The 12,840-nt window shown below is 39.3% G+C and overlaps 2 pseudogenes; both read right to left on the minus strand.

Moving 5' to 3' along the window:
• Nucleotides 1–1,960: 1,960 nt before the first annotated feature.
• On the minus strand, nt 1,961–5,104 carry LOC142446146 (acireductone dioxygenase-like; annotated as a pseudogene).
• Nucleotides 3,611–3,939, minus strand: LOC142447260 (transmembrane protein 14C pseudogene; annotated as a pseudogene).
• Nucleotides 5,105–12,840: the final 7,736 nt, after the last annotated feature.

A 12,840-nucleotide genomic window follows, 5' to 3' on the forward strand; every position in this document is an offset into this window, starting at 1 on the left:
AGCAAGTATGGCAAGACTTCATCTCACATACTTGGGACATGTTGTCAGGAGAGACCAGTCCCTGGAGAAGGACATCATGCTTGGTAAAGTAGAAGTTAAAAATTGAAAAAGGAAGGCCCTGAACCAGATGGATTACACAGTGGCTGCAACAGTGAGCTCAAACCGAAGAACAATTAAGAGGTGGCACAGGACCAGGCAGTCTTTTGTTCTGTTGAACATAGGTATGCTATAGGTTCAAATTGACTTAATGGCACCTAACACTAACCACATGGACAAGATGATGTGCACTTTGTCACTTATCCTATTAATATTAGTATTAGATTAATTAATTTTAAGATGTTAAACCACCCGTGCATTCCTAGAATAAGTCTCATTTGGCCATGATATATAATTCTGTTTTCTCCGCTTTGCTAAACTTGCTTTGTTAATATTTTGTTAAAGATTTTTGCATCTTTGTTCATGACAGACAATGGTCTATAATCTTTGTTTCTGGTGCTTTATAGGTTTGGTATCAGAGCAATGATGGGTTGGGAAGTGCTCTCTGCTCTGCTTTCTGAAAAAGCTTGTTAAATTGGTGTTATTTCTTCTTTTTGTAATTGTTAGAATTCATGAATGAGGCTATCTGGGACTGGGCTTTTCTCTGTGAGAAGATTTTGGTTTTCTTTTAACTTTTTCATTGTGAATTGAGTGAAGATTTAGAGAAAATAATGTTTCATATACACGTGTTTCACGTCATTCACTACAATCTCTACAATGTAACATCCTCCATTCTCATTTCATTTTCTCCCTGTGTTTCCTGTGTCCATTCATTCCTCTTTGTTTCTTAACTATTCCTGCCTTCTGAACTTTGTCCTTGGGGAAATGCTTCCTTTTTGATCTCAAATTGTTGATTGTTCTAAGGAGTATGTACCTCTCTGGTGCTATGGTTTCCCTTATAGATGTATTATTTGGCTAATAAATTTCCCTCAGTGATAAATTGCCCTCAGTGGTGTGTTTAGTTCCAGACCTGAGGGTAACTAACAACATAGTCTTGGGGGGCTCCACCAGTACCTATCTGACCAATAAGCTTGATCCTTTATATGATTTGGAGTTTTGTTTCTCATGCTGTACTAGGGATCTTTTAATGTGATCCCTTTCAGAGAGGTAAATAGTAGTAGCTGGCACCATCTAGTTTTTCTGATCGCAAGACTGTGGAAACTGAGGGTTATGTAATAACATATACTATTTAAATGAATTATATACATAACTATTGCACAAAATATCCAAACGGGGTTTTTAGGGAACTAGGTAAAAATACTATGCAATGGAGCATCAAAACATTCATAAAAATGTGGAATTAAAAGATAATATATTTTTCCACAAATTTTGTTGAAGCCTCATGGTATCCATCTGAATATAAGGTAACTCCAACCATAAACATAAAATTGAGGCAGTTACTTTATTCTGAACTACAAAATGACATAAGCAATTGAGAGTGTGGCTGAAACAGGAGGTGTTTCCCCACCTACCCTTCATCTCAGGGCAAAACTTGAGGAGAAAAGGTATCTTAGATTTCTTTGGTTATATTACCTAACTATTAAATGCTTTTACTAAGATAGGAGTGACATTGGTTGATATCTGGATTAAGATTTAAGAAAATATTCAGAGAAAGCACATAAGTAGTTACATTCTATGAATCTGAGCTTTCATTCAGGTTATAATTGAATGAACATGCTAACACGGGGCTCCCGAACCATTTTTATTTTAATCAGAGAAAACTGGTGTAGTTTGTCCAGATTGTCATCGTTCTGTCCATCTCATACTCACCTGTACTGTTGTTTTCATGTAAAAATACTCTGTTCCTATAATCTTGCACAGGAGAGCTAGCCTTGCCAGCAGTTTACAATAAAAGTAAAGGGGAAACTATTACTTTCATGCTTCATACATTCACAAGCAGTGTGCTCACTTCCAGAGAGCACCCTTATGCTGTCTGTGCCCAAAACGTCATGCGCCGTTCTCGAACATCACAGTGGTCAGCAGGTTGGTTCATCCTGGTTCGCCAACTGGTTGTCCAGATTGTTTGTTTTTAGCTTTAATATATATTTAGGTTGTCCATATTGTTGTTGTGTTTGTTTTTTTTTAACAGCTGCATTGCTTTTATTTTTTAAAGTGTGACAGTAAAACTATTTTTAAAAGTTTATTTCCATTTCATGTAACATAATCTCAAATTAAGTCTGTGCTCTAAGGTGAGAAAAAGATGACCATCTACATTCTCAGAAGAGATGTTCTTCACACTCCACTGAGTAGGGGTGTGCAGTTCCAGGGCCCCCCAAGGTTGACACCCAACATTTTACCCATTGAGAATGTACATAGAATGACAGAAAGAGATAACATCAATATTCAAGGATCAATTTTTTTGCTGTCATAATAATAAGCTCTTGTAGGGGACCTGATGGTGTAATGGTTAAAGTTGGGCTAGGATCGCAAGGATAGAAGTTCAAAACCACTAGCTGCTCCATGGGAGACAGATGGGGCTTTCTAAACCTCTAGCATTACAGTATTGGAAACTCACAGGCAGTTCTACTCTGTCCCACAGGGTCACTATGAGTCAACACCAACTGGATGGTAATGAGCTTGATTTGACTTTTTTGATGGTATATGAAAAAAACAGAACTTTTTTTCAAAGCTATATATTTATTTTTTAATATAAAATAACCTCACCTTTAAAGTACTTTCTATTACATTTGTGAAGTCTGCAAGTCTATTCTTGGGCACATTTTTCAAACTCATCTGTTTGGATGGCTGACAGCACCTCCCTCGTTTTTTCCCCACTTCTTCCACATAGTCAAATCACTATCCTTTCATGTCCCTCTTCATTCGAGAAAACAAAAAGAAGTGGCATGGAGCAAGGTCAGGTGAGTCAGGTGTGTGGGCAAAAGAGGCATGCTGTTTTTTGCCCCAAAACTCGTGCACTGAGATGGCTGCATGAACAGGTGCATTGTTGTGGTGGCAAAATCAGTCCCCCATCTGCCACACATCAGGCCTTTTTCATCGTGCACTCTTACACAATCTTTTCAGAACCTCTAAACCAGGGGTCCTCAAACTATGGCCCGTGGGTCACATGGGGTCCGCCGAGAACATTTATCCAGCCTGCCGGGTGCGTTTGCCCCATTTGTTTTTTTACTTCAAAATAACATATGTGCAGTGTGCATAGGAATTTGTTCATAGTTTTTTAAAACTATAGTCCGACCCTCCAATGGGTCTGAGGGACAGTGAACTGGCCCCCTGTTTAAAAAGTTTGCGGACCCCTGCTCTAAATAGAAAGCTTGATTAACAGTCTGACCTGGGGGAATGAACTCTAAATGCACTATCCCCCTCACATCAGCGGAGCTTTTTTCCATTTTTTGTACCCCCTCATATAGTCCCCTATGTAGGGTTGTAATAATAACGACAGTTTGTTTTTAACCTGCCAAGTTCAGTGCTGTTGGTTTTGAAGTAAAAGGACAGAATATGTGATAACACTTAAGTTTTGTGCTTATTTCTCTTACAATAATAATAGCAGATGTCTGGATATTTTTAATAATGCTTCATGAGTTCACGCTGGGATGCTGGGACATGACTACAATTGGTGTCAAGTGATCATGGTAATTCCAACTTTGGTGACCAGCAGCAAACTGGCACCTGCAATTAAGCCTGCAGGCACAAATTTCCCAGGGTTGTAGAATCTCATTCCCATAATGCCATAAAAGGTCCCAGACATAGCTAGGAAAACCCAAATATTCCTGGGATCCTGAGAGAGCTGGTAGGTACCCAGCTTGCTAACTCCCCAGAGGGAAGTCCAGCAGCGAGGGTTAAGCAGCCTGCTTTGGTGCAGCCAATGATCCCACCTGAAGCAACCAGTGCTGTGTAGCCAAAGCCAAGCCAAAGTAAGGGCACTCGTGGACTGGGCTGGTTCTCCATGGTTCTCTTCCCACTCTGTCCAACTGTACGAAGAGCTCCCCCTGCACCAGAACGGCTTTCCTGTAGTCAGTGCCGGCGGACAAATGAACAAGGGCCTCAGGGCAGGAATACTGTCCTCCTGGAAACTCCACATTGCTTTTACATAGTTCTTCTCTTTTCTTTTTTAAAAATCATTTTACTGGGTACCCTTGCCGATATCATAACATACTATAGTTCAATCACATCGAGCAGTATTGTACAACTGTTACCACAATTTTGAAGCATTTTCTTTCTTCTTGAACTACTTGGTATCAGCTCCACTTCATCCCCTCGCTAATAAATAAATATTTATTTATTGTCATATCTTATACCATCCAATATGTCCATTCACTCCCCTCTTTGTTCACTCCCCTCAAGTGGGTTTGTACAGACATCAATACTATCAGTTCCCCTTCCCCAGCTTTGCACCCCCACTCTTCCCTTACCCTCGGGGATATAATTCTGATGTTTGGTGTTGGAAGGGGATGTAGGGTGGGCAGTTTGACCACCTTTCTGCCATCAGCAGAGGATGCCCTTGGAAACTGACTTAGCTCAGTCTCCACAGCCAAGAGAAGACAAGAGCTCTGCTCCAGATCTCCGGCCTGCTCATGGGTCTCCAGCCTGCTCTGGCTCCCGTTAGCAGCCACATTCTCTTGGTTTTCTGAGCTGACGATGGGGGCACAGAGCAGGTGATTCGATATGAGCACCATCTTCCCAAAAGTCTCCCCACTGTTCTTTCCATACAATGTGAAATGGTGATAAATTCCTGCAGGAAGTGCTATCATGTCTCCTCTCTCCTGGAAAATCCAAATCCACTTGTCCTCTTTTTTTCTTAATCAAAGTAGCCACTCCTATCCAAGATTTACCAAATGTCATCATCTAAATCTAAATGTTCCTCATAAAACATTTTCATCTTTTGTTCATAATTTGGTAGTTTATCTTTGCATATGGTCATCATGTCCATCCAGTAGTTTCTCTCTTTTTGGATTTTTCTAATTCTGAATCATTCTCATAATTGTCAGCAATCAACTTCTAGCAACTTCAAGGTGACACAGTTGCTCCCGGCCAACCAGGCCATTGGGCTTCAGGGTTGGGGTGGGGTCCTCTGGTCATTTGGGAATTTGTCCATGTACCTCGCTTCCACCATCTTCCCACCTGGATGCTGTCCAAAGTCCAGAGATGCTGCCTGAGAGTTTCACAAGCTCATATGATAAGATTCTTAAAAATAATTCAATATCATTACATTTAGGTGTACTTCTTCGTGAGACAGTTTGGGTAATTTGTGTCTTTTTAAAAATTGCCCATTTTGTCTATCAAATAGCTTGTATAAAGTTGCTCTAATATCCTCTTATCATGGATTAAATTATAGCCCCTTAATATGTGTCAATTTGGCTGGACCATGATTCTCAGTAGCTTGACAGTTATGAAATAATGTAAAGTGATAACTGTGTGATGATGTGATCGTACCCTAGGATGTGCTCCATCAGCCATAAGTTCATTAGGGGGAAAGGCATCACCCCTACTCAGGTCACATCCCTGAGCTGATGTGGGGGAGGCTCCCTGTATGTTTGCATCACTTTTCCTTCACAAAGGATAAAAGAGAATTGAGCAGAGAGGAGGGACCTCATTACCACCATGAAGGAAGAACCAGAAGCAGAGCACATTCTTTGGACCAGGGTCCCGGAGCTGAGAATCAACTAAACCCAGGAGAAGATTGATGCCAAGACACATGGATATCTCCATGGAACCCTGAACCCACAGAGTCAAGGAGGCAAGAACCTTCCCCCAGAATCAGCAAACAAGAAAGCTCTCACCTAGAGCAGATACCCAGAATGTGCACTTCTAAGCTCTTAAACCAGTGGTTCTCAACCTGTCAGTCATGACCCCTTTGGGGATCGAATGACCCTTTCACAGGGGTTGCCTAAGACCACTGGAAAACACATAAATATTTCACAATATATACTTACATATTGTTTTGTAATTGATCAATATGCTTTAGTTATATTTAATTATATTCAATTTGTAACAATGAAAACACATCCTGCATATCAGATATTTACATTATGATTCATAACTAGAAAAATTACAGTGATGAAGTAGCAATAAAAATAATTTTATGGTTGGGGTCACCACAACATGAACTGTATTAAAGGGTCTCGGCAAAAGGAAAGTTGAGAACCAGTGTTTCAAACCATAAGAACATGAATGTGTTAGACCAGAATGACGAGAAAAACAAATCCAGAGACACTCAGAAGAAAGAGCTTTATATCAAAGAGTAACTGTACATTAAGAAAACATCCCAACTCTGTCTAGTTCAAGTCCATAAGTCCAATACTAGTCCATAAGTCCTTCTCCAGACTTACACATCACATGCAATGACACAAATGCAGGAAGATCACAGGCCAGTGAGTGCACAGTCTTGTGGATAGTGGCTGTGGAAGCTTCTCCAGGGCTCTCACAGGTCTCAGCATGGATCCACATGGCTTGTCAACAGGAAGGTGAAAGCAGAGAGAGAGTATGTCACAAGACTCAGCAAGTCTCTGCATGGCTTGTCAACAGGAAGACTAAGACAGGAAGAGAAAGGAAATTCACAGATTCCTCATGAGAACACCACACCCACAAGGAAGCATCCTCACGCCATGATCTGATTGACAGGCCTGACTCCACCCCTACACTTATTTATTAAATTGACATGAACGTATGTAACTACCACCATAGATTTCTGTTTTTCTTTAAATCACTGACTGTGGTATTTAGTACAGCAACACTAGATAACTAGATAGCTTCTTATAATTCTTTTCAGTTTTGTAGGGTTATTTACTCGTTTATTACTGATTTTGGTAACCTTGTTTTCTTAGTCAATGGTCAGGGTTGGTCAATATTTTTTATCTTTTCAAATAACTAACTTTGGTTTATTTTCTTTTTTTTCCTGTGTTTTACTTTCAGCTCCAGATTTTATTTCACATCTTTTGTTTGTTTGGGGTTTACCATGCTCTGTTTTCTAGTTTCTTAAGGTGAAAGCTTAACTTTTATTGGAGATTTTTGTTATTTGCTGCCACAGGCATTTAAAGTTATACACGTCTTTTTAAGCACTGCTTAAGATATACATTCCACAAATTTTGATGTGTTTTTTTTGTTTTCATTAAAGTCCAATTAATTTTAATGCCTCCAGTGATTTTTCCTTTGACTCATGGAAGAGGAGATCAAGAAAGGAGTACCCTTTAAAATAGCCAAGCAAAAATTGAAATATTTAGGGATATTCCTAACCAAAACCACAAAAGAGCTAGACAAGGAAAACTACAGAAACTTACTTCAGGAAACCAAAAGTGACCTCCACAAATGTTAGAATATCTCATACTTGTGGATCTGAAGACTCAATATAATTAAGATTTCAATCTTCCACAAGGCACTGTATAAATTTAAGGTTATCTCGATACAATTACCAACATCCTTTTCCAAAGAATTGGAAAAATTGACCATCAATTTCATATGGAAATGGAGGAAGCCCAGAATTAGCAGGGAACTCCTCAAGAAGAGCAAAGTCGGAGGGCTTGCTTTACCTGACTTTAACACCTAATATAAAGCCACAGTAGCCAAAACAGCATGGCACCGGAATAATGATAGCTACTCAGACGAATGGAAAAGAACAGAAAACCTAGAAATAAAACCATCAGCATATAGACAACTGATCTTTGATAAGGGCCAAAAAAATATCAAGTGGGAGGTGATGCCCTCTTCAACAAATGGCGCTAGGAAAAAAATGGATAACCACTTGGGTAAAAATGAAGCAAACCCTTACTTCACCCCATGCACAAGAACAAACTCAAGGTGGATCACAGACCTCAAAGTAAAACCCCAAACGATTAGGGCCATCAATGAGGGAATTGGGACTAACCTCAGAAACTTGGCACGGAGAATACATAAGCTAACTAAAATAGGGAAGTGTACACACAGCGATGAAGCTGAAATTGACAAGTAGGATATACTAAGGATAAAACACCTGTGCGCATGGAAAGACTTCACCATTCTGCTCCATTCTTGGTTCACCCAAGGATGTACATGTCATTCCAACATAAATAGGGGGAAGAGAAGGGAAAGAGAAAATAGGAAGAAAACAAAGAAGGAGAAGGAAGATAAGTAGAAGAAGAGCGAGGTAATGCCACTGGGGGAGCAGGGCACTAGCCCCCGGGAGGGGGGATGTTTATGTCTCTGCAGGAAAAGGAGTGTGAGTGCTCACCTCACCACAACTCGCCCAAACTTGAGGGCAACATAACCACGTGGAGCAACTCGGGAACAGAGAGGACTACTGGCTAGCCCCAATTCAAGATGTACTGACTCCCTGGGGACAGAGGTCATCATGACTACCCCACATGGGAGCAAACTAAGAAGGAAAAAGAGGGAGGGACTAGCCCCGTTCTGGCACACTCTGTGGATGATGTCCCTGCACAGAGATGCTAAGGCACAGAGAGGACTGCAGGGCTGACAACAGCTGGAGACACAATGTCCCCTCACTGGAGCACTACAGAGGACAACACAGGGTACACACTGTGAGAGTGAGCCCTGACCACCCCCCCCCCCTATACTGGAGTGAACCAAGAATGGAGCATAACAGATCAACAACAGGAGCCAAGCCCATGAGGAGCCCCAAAATAGACTTCAGGTTAGGAGGGACAGTACCCAGAGTTCCCCAGAACCAGTGGGAGATAGTCATAAAGGTCAGCGGACAGTCTTAGAATTATGTATGGATTTTTTCTCTTTCTTTTTAGTTATCCTCTTCAATCTTTTGTTTTCTTTTTGTCTTCATTCTTACTGTTTTGTCTGCCTATATAAGATAGGCATCAGAAACAAGCCCAAAGAGAAAGCAACAGGACCAAAGCTTCTGGAGGTGGGGTGGAGGAGTGACTTTGGGGGAAGAGGAAGAAGGGGAGAAAGGAGTGGTGAGAAAACAATGCCATAAACAGGGGAACAACTAGGGAATTAAAATCAATGGCGAGGGGGACATATGGACCCTGGTGGTGTTGGAGCAACAGAAATCTAGCCGAGAAGATTTACTGAGGCAAATGAAGGGTGAGGGGGATAGTGGGGCAGGAGGAAGGTAAAAGGAAACAGGAAAGATCTAGGAAGCAAAAACATTGATAGAGGTAGAAATATAGTTGTATACATATGAAAATATATTAATTCATAAAAATTGAGGTATTGGCCTATTTACATATATTTAAATGGCAATTAAAGTCCTCAAGAACACTTTGTTCTATTAACCTAGATGCTCAGTCTCCTGCCATAATCACTGAAGACAAAATGGGTGCATAAGCAAATGTGGTAAAGAAAGCTGATGGTGTCTGACTATTAGAAGATACAGCATCTGGGTCATAAGGCTTGAAGTTAAACAAGAAGCCATCTAGCAGGGAAGCAACAAGCCCACATGGAAGAAGCACACCAGCCTGTGTGATCATGAGGTGTACACAGGATTAGGTAACTGGCATCAGAAGACCCAGAACAAATAATCATATTGTGGAGAAAGAGTGAGGTTGGAGTGGAGACCCAAAAACCCATCTGTAGACAAATGGGCATCCTCTCACAAAAGGGTCACAAGGAAGGGACAAGTCAGCCAGAGTGCAGTATAGGACTGATGAAACCATATTTTCTGGTTCCTTGAGGATTCCTCACCCCCAATATCATGACACCACCTCTACCCTATAAATCCAGCTAGACCAGAGCATGTATACTGATGCAGGCAAGAGCTCGTGACACATGGAATCCAGGACAGATAAAGCCTTCAATAACAGAAATGGGAGTAGCAATACCAAGAGGGTAAGGTGGAACATGTGGGGAGAAGGGGGAGAAATGGGGGACCCAATTACAATGATCAACATATAATCCCCCAACACCAAAAAAGGGGATGAACAACAGAAATGTGGGTGAAGAGAGACAGCAGTCAATGTAAGATATGAAAACAATGATAATTTATAATTTATCAAGGGTTCATGAGGACAGGAGGATGGGAAAGGAGGGCAAAAAGAGTCAATACCAAAGGCTCAAACAGAAAGAAAATATTTAGAAAATGATGATGGCAACATATATACAAATGTGATTGATACAATTGATTATAAGATCTGTAAGAGCTCCCAATAAAATGATTTTTTAAAATCCTTTATATTTATTCTATCAATAATTGAGAGTGGGGTATTAAAATCCCCATTATCGATCAGTTATTTCTTCTTTTAATTTTCTCAATTGTATGCATTTGGGGGACCTGTTGTTAGGCCCTTTATAGATGTTACATATCCTAGAGATATTGACTTTATGCTAAAATATCCCTACTAATATTTGTCTTTATTATTATCTGATATTAATATACTCATTTTAGTTCTCTATGTTTACAGTTTGCATACTAAATCTTTTTTCTATCCTTTACTTTCAGCCTATTTATATGTCTGAATCTAAGGTGCGTGTCTTATAATCTCTGCCTTTGAATTGAAGTACTTAGTCCATTCACATGTAATATTCACATGGTATAGTGAACCTTTCTCTTACTATTTGGTTAGATTTTTTTCTATTTGTTTTGTCTTTTTTGTTCCAATTAATTACTGGAATAATTTTAAACTTTTAAGTTCCTAAGAACATCAATATATTTAGAAATTATTTAGATTACTTCAGGCAAGAGATAAATCGAAAAGAGAAGAAATTACTCACATTTCTACCATTCAGCTGTAACTTCACATTGTGATATATTTTTTCCAGTATTTTCCCTCATCATAGATGTTTGCTTTTTGCCTCCCAAAGTTTATACCATACTATAATTGTTGTATATCTCCTTACTAAAGTATATTATATATTTTTTCCATGTATTTGAAGCACAGAAGAGCCATCACCAGCAAAGATATCCTTGAAGGAGGAAGCAGAGATTCTATTTACTTTGTGAAATAAAAGACCTTTTTTCTTGTAAGTTTGATAAATTTCACCTGTAAAATGACTGCCTGTAAGTGTCTTGGGGAAGTGGCATGGGTACCTATTATTGATTATATGGTGTATATATGGTAATATCAAAATTATTGATTTCATGGTAGTCAAACCTTTTATTTGCTTGTTTATTAGTGTTTTATGGTGCTTTTGCCACTTTCTCCAAATAATTTGCTTTAGGTCTTTAAATGACTACAAGTTCAAGATTTCAAGTCTTTTTGGTAAATTGTTCTTTTTATAATTACTCCATACCACCTTTTAAATCCTTATCAATCTTTTTAGCCTAAAATTCTTATGCCTAAAAAATTCTTATGCCTAATATTAAAGGTTTTTACATAAACAATCTTTTGGTATTATCATGTTATTTTAACTTCCTTTTCCCCAAACATTTTGTCAATTTAATCTTGCAAACCCCACATAAATGGATTTAAAAACAATCAATTCTGGATTGTTTTGTACACAGACACGTCCAATTCATTTATGTTTACTGTGATTATATACTTCTTTCTACAATCTTATTTGTAGTTTCCTTTTGATTCACCTCTATTTTTTCTTTTCCTTGCTATATGTTTGGTAGTTAAACATTCTATTTTGGTAAATGTTGTTGTTGTTAGGGGCCGTCAAGTAGATTCTGACTCATAGTGACCCTCCTTACAATATACCGAAACACCACAGTTTTGAGTCAGCCTCACAATTATTCTTGTTTTAGCCCATCGTTGCAGTCATTGTGTCAATCCATCTTGTCAAAAGCCTTCCTCTTTTTTGGCTGCCCCTCTAACTTAACAAGACTAACATCCTCCTTCAGGGATGGGTTTCTCCTGACAACATGTCCAAAATATGTGAGACGAAATCTCTCTATCTTTGCCTCTAAGGAGCATTCTGGCTGAACTTCTTCCAAGACTGATTTGTTTGTTCTTTTACCAGTCTATGAACTTTCAATTTGCTTCGCCAGCACCATAAAGTTAAATGCATTGGCTCTTCTTTCATCTTCCTTATTCAATGTCCAACTTTCACTTGCATCTGAGGCAATTGAAAATACCATGGCTTTGGTCAGAAGCACCTTAATCCTTGCTTTGTAATACTTTAATGAGGTCTTGTGCAGCAGATTTACCCAATATGATACATTGTTTGCATCCACGAACATTGTGGCTCCAAGCAAATCCTTGACAGCGTCAATCTTTTCTCTGTTTATCATGATGCTACCATGATGTTCTTGGTCTAGTTGTGAGAATTTTGGTTTACATTGAGTCGTAATCCATCCTGAAGCTGCAATTCTGGATCTTCGTCAACAGGTGCTTCAAGTCCTCCTCATTTTCAGCAGCAAGGTTGTCAGCTGCATATCAAAGGTTGTTAATAAACCTTCCTTCTGCCAATCTTGATACTACATTCTTCTCCATATAATCCAGTTTCTCTGATAATATGCTCAGCATACAGATTGGTGAAAGGATACAATCCTGACTCACCTCCTTTCCTGATTTTAAACCATGTAGTATTCCCTTGTTCTGTTCCCACAACTATCTCTTCACTCATGTACATGTTCCACATGAGCACAATGAAGTGTTCTGAAATTCCCAGTTTTCTCAAGGCTATCCATACTTTGTTATTGTACAGAGTCAAATGCCTTTACATAGTCAATAAAACAATGAAATGTTCTGGTATTTATTCTCTGCTTTCAGCCAAGATCCATCTGTTGTCAGCAATGATATCCCTTGTTCCATGTTCTCTTCTGAATCTAGCTGAATTTCTGACCGCTCCCTGTCAATGTACTGCTACAACTTTTGTTGGAGGGTTTTCAGCAAAATTTTGCTGTATTTGATATTAATGTTATTCTATAATTTGTGAGTTCTGTTGGGTCACCTTTTTGGTGAACACTCATAAGTATTTAGCATGCATAGAACATGAAAGGTCCCTGAATGGCACAGT

The sequence above is a fragment of the Tenrec ecaudatus genome, chromosome 4 (assembly GCF_050624435.1).
Source record: "Tenrec ecaudatus isolate mTenEca1 chromosome 4, mTenEca1.hap1, whole genome shotgun sequence".
In the NCBI taxonomy this organism is placed as follows: Eukaryota; Metazoa; Chordata; class Mammalia; order Afrosoricida; family Tenrecidae; genus Tenrec; species Tenrec ecaudatus.